This window comes from Lepus europaeus, chromosome 10 (genome assembly GCF_033115175.1).
Source record: "Lepus europaeus isolate LE1 chromosome 10, mLepTim1.pri, whole genome shotgun sequence".
Taxonomy (NCBI): domain Eukaryota; kingdom Metazoa; phylum Chordata; class Mammalia; order Lagomorpha; family Leporidae; genus Lepus; species Lepus europaeus.
The window spans coordinates 4,804,429-4,818,147 of record NC_084836.1 but is presented as its reverse complement, the minus strand read 5'-3'; the positions used below and the strand labels follow the sequence as shown (position 1 = coordinate 4,818,147).

General features: G+C 62.5%; 1 protein-coding gene across 1 annotated transcript in view; it reads left to right on the top strand.

Annotated features, from left to right (window-relative positions):
• MPPED1 (metallophosphoesterase domain containing 1) overlaps positions 1–13,719 on the top strand; it is a 48,081-nt gene that overhangs the window by 6,257 nt on the left and 28,105 nt on the right. The window lies entirely within an intron of this gene.

The following is a 13,719-nucleotide window of genomic DNA, read 5'->3' as shown; positions in this document are numbered from 1 at the left end:
TCCGCAGGGAGGGGCACCCCGGCCTCCGTGGCCCCTGGTAGGGCCTGGGGGGCCAGACGGGGGCTGCTCCGGTTGGCGGCGCTGGCACAGGCAGTGGCTTACTGTTCCCCGGGGACGGTGGGGGGGCTTTAGCCACCCTCACACCCCTAGGCTTTTGTCTGTGTTCCCCTCCCCCAAAATCAGAGGGAAGCCAGGGGTGCCCTGGGAAAAGCTGCCTGGCGGGGCTCACAGCGGGCACAGGCCCACGGCGGTCACGGGGGCGTCCCCCCCTGCAGGTGGCTCAGCGCTGTAAATGTCGATTTTTTGAACGGGGAGTTCACATCCAGGGCCCCACAGGTCTGCAACGTGCGGAGGCCGGGTGGGTGGGGCCCTGCGCCTGGGGCGGCCCCCACCTGGCTGCATGGCGTGGGTTTCCCGGGCATTCGGCGGGGTCACCCAGCGAGTCTCGTGAGGGTCCTGTTGGAGTCCCCGCTGGACAGAGGACAACTCAGGTTCCTGTGCCCCGACCCCAGGACGGCACTGCGTGGAGCGGGAGTCCCTGGGCTGCGGGGTCACCGCCCGTGGCTTCCCGGGAGGAGTCGCGAGTTGGCGCGTGGTGGCGGAGGGGAGGGCGGGCCCGGCGGCTGCGCTCTCCGGCACTTGTGGGGGGGTTCATTTTTTTCTTATCTGCTGGGTTGTCATGGGTGGAAATCATGAACTCGGCAAGGGGCCTCTCCCTTTGCTGCCTGCAAGTGTTTGTGCCGACGTCGGGCTTGGCTGGGCCCTGGGGCTCGGGCAGCCCCTCGGGGTCCCGGCTGGCATGGCGTGGTGTGGGGGGCCCTGGCTGGGCGTGGCTTTCCCTGGAGCTGTGTTTCCTGAGCCGTGAGCACCTGCCGGCTGTGGCTCCCTTAACGCAGGGACCCAGACCTGGGCAGTGGATCCCAGAGCCACCTCTCGCGCCCTCTCCCTCTTGCCTCTCTGTTCTCTCTGATCTGAATTAAGGGTGTGGACGTCACCGTTCGGGGCCGGGATCTCTGGCCTCTTCAGCCTGGGTGGCGTGGCAGCCGCGTGAACCCTCTGGGCCTTAGCCTCGTTGACTTCTTTAAAAATGATTTATTTTTCTATTTGAAGGGGGGGGGGGCTGGAGAGAAGGGAAAAGAGTTTCACTGTGCAGGTGGCCACACAGCAGCCAGGGCTGGCCAGGCCCCCGCCAGGAGCTCCATCCGGGTCTCCACGTGGGTAGCGAGGGCTTGGGCATTGGGGCGTCCTCCGCTGCTCTCCTGGCTGCATTAGCAGGGAGTGTGCCCCTGGCCAGTCTTGCCTGACCCCGAGGCTGTCCTGGGAGGGAAGACCTGTGGAGGTTGGCAGGCGCCATCACTACCACGCCCCCTCCTCAGGTCAGGGCTCCCTGTGGGAGGGGCACGGAGCCGGCGGAGGCTGGTGGGTGCCGGCGTGTGGGCTCTGCCATCCGCAGCCCCCTGCTCTCAGCACGCACAGGAAACAGGCCCAGGCAGTGGTGGGAGGGTGCGGGGATGGAGGGTGCGGGGCCTGCCCAGGCACAGGGGTGACACAGGGAGACTGTGGGTGCACAGGAACTCCCAGGGGGCAGTGGGGACTGCTGGAGAGAGCGGGAGGCATCTTTGGGGATCAACCGGGACGCTCATGGTGGTGGTCCCTCGGGGGTAGTCCTGGAAGGCTTCCCTGAGGTGGTGTCCTTGGGTGAGCGGAGGCAGCTTTGTGCAGACCTGGGGGAGGACCATGCCGGGTAGGGGGCAGCTGCAGAGGCCCCTGGTGGCCACAGGGGAAGTGGAGGACGGGGAGAGTTTGGGCGGCAGAGGGCACCAGTGAGTGTGGCCTTGTGGGCAGGGCTGGGGACAAGAGCCTGTGCCAGGAGCCATGGTTTCCAAAGGCTGAGCCGATCTATCAGGGTGGGAATGTTCCAGAACTGATGTCTGGATCATGGAGAGTTATTTTCTAGTTGTCTCTTGCCCTTTGATTAAAAAAAAAAAAAAAAACTTAGGGGCCGGTGCTGTGGTATAGTGGGTAAAGCTGCCGCCTGCAGTGCCGGCATCCCATATGGTTCGAGTCCCGGCTGCTCCACTTCTGATCCAGCTCTCTGCTATGGCCTGGGAAAGCAGTGGAGGATGAGCCAGGTGCTTGGGACCCTGCACCTGCTTGGGAGACCCGGAAGAGGATCCTGGCTTCTGGTCGGTGCAGCTCCAGCTGTGGGCAGCTATCTGGGAAGTGAACCAGCAGATGGAAGTCCCTCCCTCCCTCTCTCCCTCCCTCTCTCCCTCCCCCCCCTTCCCCTCTGTAACTCTGCCTATTAAATAAATAAATCTTTAAAAAATTTTTATTTGAGAGGCAGGGAGACAGGCACCTGCCACCTGCTGGTTCGCTCCCCAGACGCACGCAGTGGCTGGGACTGGGCCAGGCTGGAGCCCAGGGCTGGGTCTGCTCTGTGGGCGGCAGGGACCCTGAGCCACCACCCGCTGCCTCCCTGGTCTGCATAGCAGGAAGCCGGCGTTGGGAGCGGAGCTGGGAGTCGAACCCAGGCACTTGGATGTGGATTGCAGCCATGTGAACCACTAGGCGGAATGCCCACCCTTTCTGTGCTTTTTGAAATGAACTAATTAATTAATCTGAGAGGCGGCGAGCCGGGGAGGGGCTGGTTTTCCAAGGGGAGCTGCACTGCTCTAAGTGCCAGGAGCCGGCCACTCCCTGCATTTAAAGACACGCCGCCGGCCGCAGAGCGCGCCCCGTGGGGCTGGCGTGGGCCAGCGCTGGCCTCGGGTGACCCTGGTGTCATCCCGCCCCTTCCCCGGCCCGATGCCCCCCCACCTTGATAAAAGTTGCAGATTGGAAGCTCAGAGCCACCTGCTCTCCCAGCCCTGGTCTCGAGGGAAACCCTTTAAAATCGCTCCAGGGGCCGCCTCCAGGGACCCAAGAGATTTAAACGACTGACGAGGGGGCCGGGTGGGCTGGGGGCATGCCGGCGCCCCGCTCCCTGCCTGTGGCCGGGCATCCTCCCAGGCTGGCGTTCCCTGCGAGGGCTGGCTAGGGGAGATGGGACCCTCGATCCGATTCTCTTTCCCCTGGCCCTGCGGGTCCCAGGTGGGATCGTGAGATTTAAACACGGGTTTCCCTTGGGAACGTCCAGTACGCAGGACGAGCCGCGAAACCTGCGGGGAACAGCCGAGAAGGTGCCGGCCGCCCCCTGCCGCCCCGCCCAGCTCAGGGATCCTGGCGGCGGTGGGACAGCACTGGGGCTGAGGGCTCGGGCCCAGAGCTCCAGCAGCTCTGTCTGGGCCCCACTGTCACTGCCTCTGGCCGGTGTGACCGTAGCCGAGCCTCCTTCCACCCCTGAGTGCCCACCTGTGAGATGGCAGAGTCGGGCAGTCTCCTGGGACTGACGCTCCCCGGCAGGGAGTGAGCGGCAGCTGCCGATTCTGAGAAGTTGCCTCTCCCCGCTGCCCGCAGCCCCGGCCATGCGCCCTGCCCGTCCGTCCATCGTCAGCATCGCCCAGGCCGTTTTGTCCCCACCACGCTGTCGCCCTGAGGTGCTGCACCCTGTGGGCACCCAGGCTCCTTGTCCAGGCCTTGGTGCCTCCTTCACCATGGCGCGGGGTGGGGGTGGGGTCATAGGTGTCTGCCCCTCCCTTCCCCCAGCCCTGGCCCTCCTGTCGTGGAGGGCGGCGTGGAAGGGGGGGGACCTAATCCCCAGGCTCAGCCAGGACAGGGACGGGCACAACGAGTGGCTTGGTGGTGCCTGGGCCCACCAGGCACCGCGGCACCGAGGTGGGGGAAGGCAGGCTGTGACGCGGACCGGCATGGGCCGTCACTGTGGCCGCCCGGGACTTGGCGGGGAGTGGGGCTCTGAGCAGGGGCCGCAGTGGAGGCTAGCAGGTGTTCTGGCGGCCATGGGGCTCCCGGTGGCTCCCCGCTGCCCGTGGTGCTGGCCGCAGGGCAGCACCGGGCCCCGAGGCCCCGATACCTTCCCCAGGCGAGGGCGCCAGGCCCGGGTTCTGCTGCCGAGTGACAGCCACGTGTGCAAGGACAGCTCTACAGCCGGGGTGGGCTGTGTGCCGGCTGTGACTGGCAGGGGCAGGCTGTCCCAGCCCCGCCCCAGCCCCGCCCCAGCCCCGCCCCAGCCCCGCCCCGCCCCAGCCCCGCCCCAGCCCAGGGCAGCCTCAGGCCCCGCCCCAGCCCTGCCCTGCCCCAGCCCTGCCCCAGCCCCGCCCCAGCCCAGGGCAGCCTCAGGCCCCAGCCCCGCCCCAGCCCCGCCCCCGCCCCGCCCAGGGCAGCCTCAGGCCCCGCCCCAGCCCTGCCCTGCCCCAGCCCCGCCCCCATCCAGGGCAGCCTCAGGCCCCGCCCCAGCCTCAGGCCCCGCCCCAGCCCCGCCCCAGCCCAGGGCAGCCTCAGGCCCCAGCCCCGCCCCAGCCCCAGCCCCAGCCCGGGGCAGCCTCAGGCCTCAGCCCCTGCATTGCCTGGGGAGAGGCTGCCCTGGGCCCCCTTTCGCCTGCGCTCCGCTCCGTGGTACCTGGTGCTGGGCGCAGCCTGGTCTAACGTGGGCTTTCCCTGCAGCTTCCACGGCACCTCCTCCTTCCTCACCTCCCTTCCTCACTCCTCCCCACTCTCCTGCCCACCAGGGTGGCTCCTCCCGGGGAGCCCCTCCTGCCCGGGCCTCTCACCTCTCGCTCCCCCCCGACCTGCAGAACGTCTCTGCGGCCCAGAGCTCTCCGTGAGATCCAGCTGGGTATTGTTCTGTGTCCTCCAGACACCTCCTCCTGGGTGTCCACCAAGATTTCACACTCCTGATCTCCGAAGCCTCTGGGCCCTCCCTGCAGGCTCCGTGGTCAGGTGCAGCCTGCCGTGGTGGCGTCTGGGACCTGCCCCACCAGGCTCCCTTGTCCTCTGGGGCTGTGTCGGCTGCCCCTGCAGCTCCTTCACTTACCTTTGGTCGCCTGCTGAGCGCTGTGGGCCTCCCAGTCGCCGGCTTGCAGGGAGCCTGGGTGCTCTGGCAGGGCTCGGGCAGCGTGGTCCTCGGCCAGCACAGAGCGGTGGTGCTGGGCGGATGTGGGTGTTGTGGCAGAAGGCGAGGCCCGGTTTGGGGAGCAGCCGGTGAGCACCCCCCTGGTGGCGTCGGGCCGGGAGGAAGCCGAGGACCTGTCACGGGGTGCGCAGAACTTATAATTAACTTTGTGCTGGCGCCCTGGCACCCAGCGACGCAGGAGACAATATAAAAGGGGGCTATTTGGTTCCGTAGAGCTGGGTCTTTTGCAAGGAAACCCTTAATTAGACTGAGGGAGGAGGGGCGGGAAGCGAGGGAGGACGCATTTCCCGCAGGCCCGGGAGCCGCTGAGGTGCCTCCTCTCCCCAGGGACCCTGGCGGAGGTGAGGGGGCGCTAGCTTGGACGCCATGGTCTGCACCTCCCGGGCCCCCGCGGCAGGTGCACGGCAGGGCTCTGCTGCTGTCTCGCCTTGTGCTGTGGTTTGGCCTCCAGTGGTGGGCGCGAGGTCCCTGGGAACGGCCGCACTGCCTGGGTCAGCAGCTTAGGCCGGGAGCCTGGTGCTGGCGGTCGGGCCTCACGCTGACCGGGTTGGGATGTGGAGCCCGCTCGCTGGTGCAGGCCACGGAACACTTGAAGCCGGGGCCCGGGGCCACTCCGGGCTCTGCCTCTCAGCAGCTGGGCCGGCTCCCTCTCCTGTCCCCCTTGGACAGGCGACCTCCCCGGGCCCTGGGTGACCTCGGCCCTCTCCTGATGTTCGGACTCCCTGGGGACCTGGTCCTGGGACAGAGTCCCTGGGCTGTGGGGTTGGGGAGGGGCTGCCACATTGGGGTTCAGCGGGGGTGAGTGCAGAGATGGTGTGAATGGGAGGCCCGGGGAGCCGACAGGACCTAACGGGGAGACCTTAGTGCCTGGGGGCATCCGAGAGGGGCTGAGCTGAGGGTCCCCAGCCGTGGATTCCCTGGAGGGGGCCGGGGGCTGCGACAGGCAGGGCTGGGAGCAGCAGGGTGTGGTCGCTTTGGCTCAGCAAGTCAGAGCCCCCGGAGGGCATGCCTCGGGCTGGGCATCTCGGGCCTCTCTACCACCCAGGACAAGGGCTGCGGCCGGCGTGGAGGACCCTGGGCACGCCAGGCAGCTGGCATGGGCGTCCCGAGGGCCAGGGCGGCTGGACTGCACTGGACGTGGCCGAGGTGGGGGGAGAGCAGCGAGGTTTGCCGAGGGGATGTGTGGCGGGCAGGGGGCCTGCTGACCTGGTACACACAGCGTCCCCCAGCCTGGCGCGAGGGGGCGTTTGTGACGGGAACGAGGGAAGCTGCGTGTTGGGATGAGAGCGCTGCAGTTAGAGTCCAGCCGACGTTTGTTGGAGAGCCTGGCTGGCGCCCAGTGGGCGTGCAGAGGGCTTGGAGGGGCTGGCTCCTCTGCTCGCTGGCCGGGGGCGGTGGCTGGGATCAGACGGCCTGGCACGGGCTCAGGTGGAGCACTTGTGTGCCGTTTGGAACACTCGCGTTGTTTCTGGCGCCCTCTGCTCGGCTGTTGCGCTGGCCTGCGAGCCGGAGCTGCAGAGGGCGCAGGGCCGGGGCCGGGGCAGTGGAAGTGATGGGCGGTGCGGCCGAGGGCTGGTGCGCCCATGAGAAGTTAATTTTCTGTGTCCTTCACCCAACGAATCCCCCACAAGCCAGGCTGCATTTGAGGGACTAAAAGGAGAAAACGGACTTCAAATAAAGACAGAAAGTCCAGAATGCTCAGTGGAGGCCGGCGATGCTGGCCAGCCCCAGTGATGGCTGGTGTGTTCCCGCGAAGCCCTTGGAAAGGCGAGCTTGCGTGCTGTGTGTTTAGAGCACAAGGCTTTGCACGTGTGTGAGTGTGTGTGTGCATGTATGAGTGTGCACACGTGTGCGTGTATGTTTCAAAAGTGTTCTGCAAGGGTGTTTATCATTCTGAATATCTTTACTGTTCTAAATGTCTTTTCAATCAATGACAACAAGTTTTTAAATATCTTTGAAGAAGGTAAAGACAACGCATTTCTCTGAAGGTCCGGGCCTGGGAACTCCTGCCTGGCTTTATTTTGTGCGTTCTGTTCTGCATTTGATTTTTATGTCTCATCTTGTGTCAGACGGTTCGCCATCAAGGCTTCTAAAAACAACAAGAACAGTAAGTGGTAACGTGTTGGTAAGACACTGAAAGCCAAGGTTTTTTTTTTTTTTTTTTTTTTTTTTTTTTTTTTTTCTGGGGGAGTTGGAGCAGTTCATGGGAGGTACTAGCTGTCAACACCAAGGCTGTGTGCGCTCTGTGAGTGAGCAGCTGGGATCTGAGCTCCCTGGTGGCCAGAGTGAAGAGGGAGATGCAAGGGCTGCTGGCTGTGACGCCTGGGCGTTGCGGCGGCCCCTCGGGTAGACCTGCGGTCTCCGGTGTGCTTGGCGTTTGTCTCCGTCAGCTGCGAGTGCCCCAGGGCCCAGACCTGCACCCACGTCGTTCCTGCTACAAGCTTTTGCATTTGAATGATCGCGTTGAATACCGTTCAGTGTTCCCCAGTATATGAACATGTCCACCCTGTCACTCGTCTCCCCCCACGCTGCCTTCTTTTAGAATTGATTGAAGCTTCTTTTTTTCCTCTCTATTGGTTTGGAAATTCTACATTCTCTCTTGATTTGTTTACCAGCTACTCATGAATTTTTAATACTGACTTAACACAGTCTAAGGCTAATCAGCGTGTCCATTCGCCCCGATGGGACCCCGGGCCCCTTCCACCCGCACTGGGCCCCGGCACAGGCATCTTGGCTGCCTGTGTTTTACTGCCCGTTCCCCTTTCACCCCGCCCCAGCGTGGTCCCCGTCCTCGTGACCCCTCGGTTGGTGGCTCAGTGGGTGTTTGCTGGGCACGGGGATGTGGCAGTGAGCGAAACGTGGTCCCTGTCTCCCCGAGGCCTGCAGGGGGCAGGGTCAGGCCCTGGGGTCACAGAGGGACAGGGAGGGGTGGGGCGCTGGGTCCAGGGATGCCCCCTTCCTCTGAATGGAGAGAAGCAGCTGCAGTGCGTGCCTGGGGGGCGTTGTGGGTGGAGGCGGGGGCTCCCAGCAGGGGTGCTGGTGGTGGGCGTGAGTGCTGGCGAGGGGGCAGAGGGAGAAACAGGTGGGCAGGGTGTTTGCCTCACACAGGAAGCGGCGCTTGAGCAGACCTGGGCTCAAGGCAGAGTGCGGGGCTGGCCCAGGCCTTCTGGCTGGCAGGGGCGGGCTAGCCTGGGCTCCGGGGCTGGAGCCCCTGCCTGCCGTGGGTGTGCAGTCCTTGCTTCACTCTGGAAACATCTGGTTCAACGCCCTGAGCTCGGGGTAAGGGGGCAGCTGGGGACCGAGTCGGAGCACCCAGGTGAGCTCGCACCTCGCCTGCCCCAGGTGTGAGATGGAGGCAGGTGTCGCCCCTGTGCAGTGGGGTTCGGCTCTCCCGGGCAGCTGGTGTGTGTGCCGCACGTGTGGTCTGAGGCTTCGCTGGGCCTCCTGGGGGAACCTCGCTCCTGGCCCTCGGAGCATCTGTGCTCCTCCGCTCTCCTTCAAGGTCAAGGCCGTGGGAGAAGTGGCTGCCTGGTTGCTGTGGAGCAAGGGGGGGGGGCAAGATCTCCCTGCTGGTTGGTTCTTCCCTTTTTTCACAAACACGAAGAGATGCGTTTGGATGTGAAAGAAGCCTGCGGGTTTTTAAAATGTCATTTTCGTACTGGATTCTCTTCCAGAACAGGAGTAGTCAACAAGCCAGGAAATCCTGGCCAGCACAGAGCTAAGCTATTCCGTCCCTCTGTGCACGTAAACTTCGCTGGTGTCTGGAAGGTTCCGCCATCTTCCTGTCAGTCCCCCTCCCGCTGCCAGCCTCCTGCACCTGGACTCGGTCGGAATATCCGTGACTGCGTGGGTCTGTGCCGCGTGGTTGCTGCTTCGAGGGGCAGAACCGGCAGATGCCGTCGCCATCAGTCCAGAGCTGCCCGTTCTCGGGGTGCCTCCTTCCTCAGCTCATCGAATCCTCCCCGCCAGACGCTGGTGCTGCTCTCCGGGGGCTCCCGACACTCAGCATTTCTACTGGGCTCCCAGAGCACAGCCCCTTTGTCCTGGGGCCTGCTATGGGGGCCACACTTGGGCAGCAGAACCTAAGGAACTTGCCGAGGTGCTCTGTCTCTGCACTGTCTCTCTCTCTCTTTAAATTTGACAGGCAGAGTTAGAGAGACAGAGAGAAAGGTCTTCCTTCCATGGGTTCACTCCTCAAAGGCCACCATGGTCGGCGTGCTGCACCAATCCGGAGCCAGGTGCTTCCTCCTGGTCTCCCATGCGGGTGCAGGGCCCAAGCACTTGGGCCATCCTCCACTGCCTTCCCGGGCCACAGCAGAGAGCTGGACTGGAAGAGGGGCAACCGGGACAGAATCTGGCGCCCCGACCGGGACTAGAACCTGGCGCCCATATGGGATGCCGGCGCCGCAGGCGGAGGATTAGCCAAGTGAGCCACGGCGCCGGCCCCGGTGCTTTGAATTGCAAGCAGGCACAAGCGGCATTCACGGCCTTGGTGCATCACTGGCCTCATTGCCGGTCTTCGCAGTAACGCAGCCTCCAGCTCCCCCACCCCCACCCTCTGGCTACGCGGGGCAGCCTGGACCTGTTGGCCTACAGCAGCCGCGTGCCTCATCCACGGGGGCAGAGTTGGGGGCTCAGCCCTTGGCCCATGCTTGTGAAGGAATCTGACGTGGACTGGGGGTCCCAGGGTGGCAGCTCCAGCTCGATCATGGTGGGGAGTGGCTTGTTGGTTGTCACTTTTCTGACATTGAACTGAGACCCTTCTGACGTCTCGTTTTCGCTTGGGTTCGTGAGGCTGCCTTGGTAAGTTCTGCCTGGTCTTTTCTCTGATTTCTGAGCCACTCTGGTCAGTCTCTGGCAATCCGATGAGAAGGCTTGGTGCTTGGGTGGCCTGGTTCGGCCCGTCAGTGTCCTACAGAGGCAACGCACGCTGAGGTCCTTGCAGTAGTTCTGAAGCTTAGATGCTGTGGGGTTTACAGAAAGGCAGAGGTGCTCCACGTGGCTCCTCTTCACCTCTGCCAGCATTGCATTCGCCTCTTGCTGCTTTTTGTCAAAATCTCTGATTGACTTCCCTTCCGTCCGTGTCCTCAGCCCTGCCCCGGGCATGGCTGGCAGGTTTTCGTGGAGGCTGCAGAAGATCTTGGGCCCTTCTTGAAATGCTCTGCGCTGGTGACAGAGGTGGCTGTGGCGCAGACCACACGGTGGCCACGGCTGCTGAGATTCTGGGTCAGCCGCCCAGCCCCGAGGCCATCACAGCAACACCCTGTGGGTTTTGAGCCTGTTCAGTGTAGTGAGTGTAGCGGAGAGACTTCTGTTTTATTTCATTGTAACTAATTTGGAATCACATAGCCAAGGGTGTAGGGGCTTGGCCTGGTGGTTACAGTGTTGCTATCCCACGGCAGAGGCCTGGGTTGGTTTCTGGTTCCAGCGCCTGACTCCAGCTTCTTGCTGATGGCAGACTCCAGGAGGCAGCAGTGATGGCTCCCGTCACTCGTGTGGGAGACCCAGGCCGAGTCCCCGGCTCCCAGCTTCAGCCCTGGCCCACCTTGGCCATTGTGGGTATGTGGGAGTGAACCCGCTGATGGAGCGCTCTGTCTGTCTCTCCAATACATTTTTTAAGATAGCTCTGGTAATTCCTGGTTAACACCCTGGACACAGCTTGAGAGCCCTGGGGCCCCTGTGGCTGCTGTCTGCTTCCCAGATGGAAAGACTGAGCTCCACACGGAGGAGCTTGCTCAAGGCCACCCAGCGAAGCGGAGTTGGGATTCTAACCCACAGTCTACGCAGCTCTTAAAGCTGTTAGGACGCTGTTAGCTCCCAAGGCGGCCTTTCCCACGTGGAACTGCCCTTGTGTGTCTAGAAGGCCCTGGGCGTCTCTGTTAGCAAGAGCCCCTTTCCCAGACGGTTCTGACGTTCACGGTCAGGAGGGACGCCCTCCGGCGCGAGAGGTCCAGACCCAGGTCGTGTTCCGTGGCTGATGGGAATTGAGAGTTTCTGGTGTGCTGGCTTTCGTGTTTGGAAACACATTTTGCTGCAAGCCTCCCTTAGTGAGCCTTCTCAGCACGGCGCCTCACAGCTCACAGGCCCGGCGCCGTTGTCTTCTCACTTACCCCCTGCAGGGAACAGCTGGGTCCTGCGTGTGTTGTCCCCACTTTACAGGTGAGCAAACTGGGGACACTGTTCCCTGGACGTCCCCCAGTCTGCAGGGCAGGGATTTCAAGTGTCTGGGTGGAGGCTGTGAGTTCAGCACCATGGACAGCACCTGTCTGCTGTAGGCACGTGGGCTGTGATTGGTTGAACGAGGTGCTCGTCTGTGGGTCCCCCAGCAGACTGTGGAGCTGCTGGGCCTCTTCCTGTCTGGGTCCTGACCCTGGAACTCCTCCAGCCACCATCCAGCCAGCAGGCGAGGTTCACACACAGAGCCCAGACTGCCCTGCAGCTGATCTGGGTGGCTCTGCTCCCTTGATGTGTGACCTTGGGCAGGTGTCGCAGTCTCCTTGGGCCTCTGGTTTATTTTTTTCATTCATGAAATGGGGAGATAACGGAACATTTCTTACAGGGCGTTTATGGGGGCTGGACCAGACGGTGTAGGTGAAGTGGAAGCCCGGGGCTGGTCTTGCCCCTCTCTGGAGCACGGTGCATTTGAAAACAGCAAAGCAGGCCTACAGCTGGGATGGTGCGGAGGTGGGGGTGGGGGGCAGGAGGAATGAGGCTGCAGGGTGGGTGGGTGCAGGGGAAGGCCCTCTGGGCAGTGGTTTGCAGAGAGAGCCGGTCTGGAAACCGGTCCCAGGAAGGCTGCAGCCTCCCTCCCAGTCGCTGTGGCCTGGGGTCCTTCAGGGCTCGTCGGGATTTCAGAGGGAGGTGTGATGTGGACGCCACTGTGGCCCTGGCCTGATTTGATTCCTGAAATGAGAGAGAGGCCAGTGGGAAGGCATGAGCAGACTTCTCTGGGTCCTGCCTGGCTGCGGGCTGGCCAGCAGCCTTGAGAGAGCTGTCACTCTGTCCTGCGGTCGGGCGCAGCGTGCTCGGTTGCCAGGGCTCTGGTGAGGACTAAGACAGTGGGGCAGCACCCTGGCCTTGGGCCTGTTGGGGCTCTCTCAGGGCCTTAGTGTCTCCTCTGTAAATGGGGCTGATATTGAGAGGGCTGTGGGAGGCAGCGCGTGATCTGGGCTCGGTCCAGGACCAGAGACGCAATAGACACAGCTGTCGCTGTACTGGTTGTTTCCTGAACACGCCCGACGTGCCCCACACGAAGCAGACGCTCTGTGGCTGTGGCTTTAATTACCGTTGTTAATATCCTCCCAGGATGTCTGCCTCTTCCACGTTTCAATGGGGCATTTAAAAGTTAGGATTTAGTTCTTTGAAATGTGTTTTCAAAGAAAAGCAGATTTTTTTTTAAGTGTATAGGTTTGTTTCTTTGATTTTTTTTCTTAAGAAGAGGAATTTCACACCTTTCTGAGGGCGCTCGATGCAAATGAAGATCTGAGCGCTGGCGAGGGCCCTGCGGAGCTAATTCTAGGCTGGTTTGACAGCCCCGACACTGAAGGGGAAGCATCGCGCTGACAAAGCCGGGCTTTCTTTGGTAACATCCCAGCCTCTCAAAATAGTCGCTTTCCAAACTAACATTTGTCACATGGGTGTTTGCGAGGACTCCTCTGTTCATTGATGCAGCCATCACCCACCGCGCCCCGGCCTGCGAGCTGCCTGGGGGTCCCTGCTATGTCCTGGGTGGGTCCAGACCCTCCACCTGCTGGACAGCGCCTCTGCGGTGACTTCCCTCCCTCCGTTATCTGCCTGGGCGTCCAGGCTGTGGCCAGATACGCACCTGGAGAGAGGCTGTTCCCCCTGACGCCCGGCCCCGTTATCACCCTCTGGGATTCCCCCTTGGCGGAAGCTCCCTGTCCAAGGAAGGGAGGAAGCATGGAGGGCTCGGTGCCGCCCCCTGCAGGTCCCCCAGCCGCTCGCCCCCGTCTTCTCCCGCGCTGGCTGCAGGCCTTCTGGTGGGTGGGACCTTGGCGCTTGGGAGGGCGGCTGTGGATGGAGGAACGGACACCCAGAGGCGGTGGGATGCTTGTGTTTTAGTGGCTCCTAACATCCAAAATGTTTGTTTAGCCTTAAGAAGCCTGGCTTTACTAGGAAATGTTTTAAAGATGGGCGCCTTTAGTCTTAATCATTTTCAAATGCTTACTTCAGTTGCCATGGGAAAGGAGATCGCTCTGGGCCAGTTCCCCAGACCCTCCTTCGGTGGCTTGTCTGTGGCCAAGAGGCGCTGCAGACCCATGTGAGGAAGAGTTTGGTGACGCAAGGGCCGAGTGGCCAGCCTTGCAGCCCATCCAGGGCCTTGGGCCCGACTCTGGGGAGATCTGTGCTGGAATTCTCTGGTGGGGCGGAAGTGGGTCCCGGCCTCCTGTTCCGAGGCCTCCCAGCAGGAACTGGGTGGCAGGGCGGGGTGGTGGCCCACCTGGAGCCCTCAGTGGCTTCTAAGATTCTAGACGTGTTTGGAAGGGTTGGCCTCGGGATTCTGAGGGCGGGGCCAGCGCTGCTCCCAGTTCTTGGTGTCTGAGGCCCCGACTCCTCCGATTCTGTATTGGTTTAAACCACATAATGTTTAAATTTAAAGGAGTTAAATCATATGACGTTAGTTGAGTGATATAATATTACCACTTTAACCTATTTATTGATTACCT